Here is a 5,014-nt window from a genome sequence, read left to right as displayed (position 1 = left end):
TTTCTTCTTTCGTGAACATTCCTTATCGGACATAAACTATCAATGATGAAAAAAAAGTTTGAAAGGCTTAACTAAATATCATTCTAATTTTATAAAGATGAGTTGGACTATATATGTTCGTTGGTTGTTTGTTTGTATGCACCTTATTCAGTTCCACACCGCTTAACCGATCAGCCTGTAATTTGATACAGTTATGTATTTGGACCATGGTAAGGTTTTAGTAATAGTTTTTAGTCCCTCCCACTTAAGAAAAGGGACCCTCCTATACAACTTTCGTTTTTATTCACACGAATCAAAAGTCATGGCACTCATTTTGCCAACCGTTTTTTCGTTTCATTTGGAGGGGTTATTGTCAACATCATAAGAGCAAGTTCACTGGTGTTGGGAAAAAGTGGTAGAAATTTTGACACTTACAGCACATTTCGAAAATTTTGCTATGCAAAAACATTTTCAAGACCTGTGGCTTTCAAGTTTTTTTACAACACGTGTTGTATTTTCGCATGCTGTGATGCAAAAATAGCAATATTTCTATTGCATACGGCTGAAATAGAAACAGTGTTGTAAAAAAATACAACGCCCCAAGATCTTGAAAACATTTTTACATGGTAAAATTTTCAAAATGTCAAATTTCCTTCCACTTTTTCCCAACACCAGTGAACTTGCTCTTAGAAAATACCATCCAGAGTTTACGTGTACTGAACAGCAAATCAAAGTCTGCTAATGATTGAAAATTTGATTGCAGAAATTTTGGCGGGATTTTTCTTTCTACTGTTCGTATCGTAGCACAGGGTACAAGCACGTGGTTCTTGGATGAAATAGTAAGTCTACTTTTGGAATAAAAAAAAAATACTCCTACTTGCCTGTTTAGTATATTGATTTGAGCAGAAGTGGTTTTTCAAAATCGTCCCTAACGCTTTTGGAGGGCTTTGAAAAAGTACACAAAAAAAAAAAAACTGAACAGCTAATAATAAATTGACTTCTTCAGCTGAATAACTATTTAGAATCAGCAGTGAAAAACTAATGAACCGATTTTCATGAATTCTAACTTTTAAGAACCAACCATTTTCTTATTTTATTAAAATTTATTAGATTCAGAGTTATGAGTTGAATCATGCAATTTCAACGCTTTGATAACTGACGAGAAAATAAATAAGATTATTAATTATGAGGTTTTTAGTTTTATACCATTCAATTTCATTGGTCAATTTATAACTTTTGAGTTATTTTTGGTCATCAATTCAATTTTACCATCCAATTTTGAGAAAACTTTTTGTGAAACCGTTTAGTACTGCGAATTCAAATACATGATATTTATGAATTTTCACAATAATTAAATGGATGATTGTGTCCAAGAATAGAAAAATTGAAATGAACTCAAATAAAACCTTTTTCATGATATTAAAATGGTAATTTCGGTTCAGAGACGATTTGTTTTTGATAATTTCAAAAAATATTAGTGGAATTGTGACGGAGGCTCACCGTGGTCGATGCCACGAATAAATAAAATATTTCGCAAACATATGATGGCAACATTTATTTAAGGTTGCTTAGTTTTCTACACCCATTTTCTTTCCCACCTCAAATTATGAAAAAGGCGACTTACGTGCATCTTCGCTGTCTTGCGGGTTTCACCTTGGTTGCTTTGAAGCGGCTCCTTGGCTCTGTTCGGTCCACGCCTGGGACTCGCACCAGTCACGCCCACAGCAATCCGTTCCAATGCAATGCGGTGTGTGGATCCACACCTGTTGTTTTCACACACGCTGAACGATTCGTACCACCTTATCGATTCACTCTCGTTCCCTCTTGGCACACGTGTAAGGTAGCTTGCTGACACTCGACGATTCTTGGGCACCGCCAGGTGCACCTCTTGACGTGCACTCTCACTCCTCGTACGAATATTCTGCACACACCCTCGACTTCCGCTCGTGCCACAGTAGGATGTCATCCGCTGACCGATGATGCTGAGATGCCAACGGCCTCGTCGTGCCGAAACCGCACCTTGTCGGCCCACACGAATGAAAGTGCAGCACCTCGTCACTCCTGGCTCTAAGGAGGGTTGTCTTCCAGCGGCTTCCTAACTCTTCGCTGTTCGTCGATCGCCAAGCAAAAACTTAGCACCCCCAGGATGCTTCCAATCGACAAGCCTTATGCCTTTCTAGGCCGTCGAAATAATCCGGGCTGAGATCGAGCTTTCGGTCGCGACACGCATACAAAGAAAAGTATTTTCCAGCAGACTGCGTCCGAGGAACGGAATCGGTTGATTCCTCAATTTGTCGGCTGGCTTGATCCTCTCCACTTTCCGGAACAGGAAGTTCTATCCGGAAGATTCTTGCCAGGCGCGTGGCTACCGGAAAGATTACCAAAGTGTAACAGAAGTTGTTGCCGATGTTGGAGCACAGGCTAATTAAGAAGGAGGCTATGCAAAAAGAAGTTGCGCAAAAGAAAGTTGCACAAAAAGATTGCGTCTAGAAGTTCCGCATAAAAAAGAAAGGGTCCTGTCGAAGGGAAAAGTGTCGGTCAAGCTTGTAACGATTGTTGCGATTCTGTCACTTACGGTTTCCGACCCCTTCGTGATGTTTTTACAACTTTTGCAAGCGATCTTCTTGTTGGTGTAACCGGCAGGTTTTGCTGGAATTCTGGCAGAGCGAATCTGTAAAAGTGCCTTGTTTATTCATCGGCAATGTTGGCGTTTGTTGGCATTCACTTACCTAACCGTTTTCCTTTCCGCTCGCTCGCAAATTTGCAGGTGTTTCCTTTTGAGTTTCCGAGCGCCTCGTGGTTGGTCACCGACAAAATTTTGCGCGATCGTAAGGTGTTTTTTAACCCGACAGCGGTCCTATTTCAAAATTAGTTTTTTGGTCAGGAATGAATCAAATTTAATTTTGCGACTACTCACACTTGGCCTTTTCCGGTCCCGGTTGTTGCCTATCAACCAAAATTTCCCGCTTCGCGGTAGTCTGCTTTTTTGGTTACCAATCGGCGGAGCGAGCCTGTAACGACACGGCTGTTAGAAAGGCTTTTTGGTGGCGGTAAAAAAAGTTTCGCTTACCTGTCGGTTAAGCAATCCCACGCTCGGAAATTCGTTCCGACCGACGAGCGTCTTTCCGACCGATGGCACCTTTTTTGCAAGCTCCTTTTCTTTCTCGCTTTTCACGGAAACTGAACTGACAGATCAATGCTGCCAACACGTCAAATTTTGCTTTTTGCTGTGCTTCTTTATCGACAGCACGCCGAACGATGCCAACTCAAAATTAAAGCGGCTTTCTTTGCCTTTGCCTAATTTCAGTGTTCTTAACACCCAGAGAAATTTATCTGCGCTTTTTCAGTTTCTATATGAGGGGAATGGGTAAAAATGTAACGTTTGCAATTTCGCTCAAATATCGTATCAGAATAATAATGCAAAATATTAAATGTAACAGAATTTAAACGTTTAAGAACAAGAAATCATGAAACAGCGTGAAATAAAAAAAGTAAAAATAGCACACAAACCTGCAAAGTGAGTCTTCAACATGGTTCAACAAGGTTCGGAAGTTTTTCTCAGAAATTTCTAAGTAATTAAATCTTGAATGTACCATCTTGAATGTAGATCATCCATCTTGAATAGTGGAATGATCTCCAAAAGAGATTTTCATTAGATGGGAGATGGGAAAGATAGAAAACAATTTTATCATTTAGTTAGAAAATCAAGCAAATTTGGAAAAAAAATGGATGGTATATATCTCATATGAGAGGAAAAAGTATGAGTTTGCATCAAAAATCACAATTTATATATACACTGCCGGCCAAAAGTTTGGGATCACCCACTAAAAAACATGCAAATTTTGATCGTTCATATCTCAGCCGTCTTAGGACATATTGAAAATCTTCTGATCTCATTTGAAAGATAATGAGCAATACCTATCTCGGAGGTATTTTGCCCAAATATAATGTTTTAGTTTTGAACTTAAAACTTAACCTAAAGTTATAACATTTTCAAAAAATCGCACTCAATATTCAAAGCCGGTCATCTCGGGATAGGGTGGACCAAATCTCAAAATTTGAGTGGCATTAGAATTCCTGTTCTTTACTTCTCAAAACACAATCAAAAAATTTTTTGAAAAAAAAAAAAAGACGGCTGAGATATGAACGATCAAAATTTGCATGTTTTTTAGTGGGTGATCCCAAACTTTTGGCCGGCAGTGTATACTTGCTGACCCGGTGTGCTTTGCTACACCTTCCAAAAGTTATTGAAATTTGTGGTCCCTAGTTATTTAACTTTTCATTTATTTGCACAAAATTCTAAATTCATTTTCAATATCATAAAAATGTTTTTTCAAATAAAATTGCAACGTTTTTTTTAAATGTTAATTCATTTATTTTTGAATCCGTGTTTCCATCCTTTTTATGACTCTGGATTTTTTTGCCTCATAAGTTTATAGCTTATGCCATTTTTTTTTAATCTTCGCTGTCTCTTTATTTGTAGAGCGGGTCTCAAACTATCCTAGAAAAGTTTTTTGTAACAAAATAACATCAGAAGACACTTATTTTACCTATTTGTTCTCGAATTATTATACAAATTGTGAGAGTGACCTCTTCCATCATTTCTTTAACCCTAATGGAAGGAATGGGTTCTCATAACATTAGAAAAACACTTCTTGTATACAAATACGATTTCATGTCATATATGGCGTCATTCTCGATAAGCTCTCGAGCTACTAAAAATGGGTGACCCTCTCCCCACTTTATATCTCCCCTCTGGCGGAGAAGGGAGTCTCGAAACAACATTACCCGTTCACAAATATGTTTCCATGCAAATTTGGTTCCATTTACTCGATTAGTTATCAAAATATTTAAAAAAAAAATCTATGAATGACCCTTTTCCGTTATATCGTTCCACTGAATGGAGAGAGGGGTGCTAAATTACCGAAAAAACATTTCTTGTACTCGACTACCCTCCGATGCAAAATTTTGTTTCGTTTGCTTTATTAGTTGTCGAGTTGTGCCATAAAATTAGTATCGGAGCCCCTCTTGTTGC

General features: G+C 38.1%; 1 long non-coding RNA gene across 1 annotated transcript; it reads right to left on the bottom strand.

The window, feature by feature from the left end:
* Positions 1 to 1,560: 1,560 nt before the first annotated feature.
* LOC129749643 (uncharacterized) lies at positions 1,561 to 3,270 on the bottom strand. The gene is made up of 5 exons (XR_008738113.1): positions 3,050 to 3,270; positions 2,897 to 2,990; positions 2,709 to 2,836; positions 2,555 to 2,650; positions 1,561 to 2,495 (listed from the first exon to the last, which is right to left on the bottom strand). It is a non-coding gene; the product is annotated as an uncharacterized LOC129749643 (long non-coding RNA).
* Positions 3,271 to 5,014: the final 1,744 nt, after the last annotated feature.

This window comes from Uranotaenia lowii, chromosome 2, assembly GCF_029784155.1.
Source record: "Uranotaenia lowii strain MFRU-FL chromosome 2, ASM2978415v1, whole genome shotgun sequence".
In the NCBI taxonomy this organism is placed as follows: Eukaryota; Metazoa; Arthropoda; class Insecta; order Diptera; family Culicidae; genus Uranotaenia; species Uranotaenia lowii.
The sequence above is the reverse complement of the archived record's forward strand: the minus strand, read 5'-3'. Positions and strand labels throughout refer to the sequence as shown.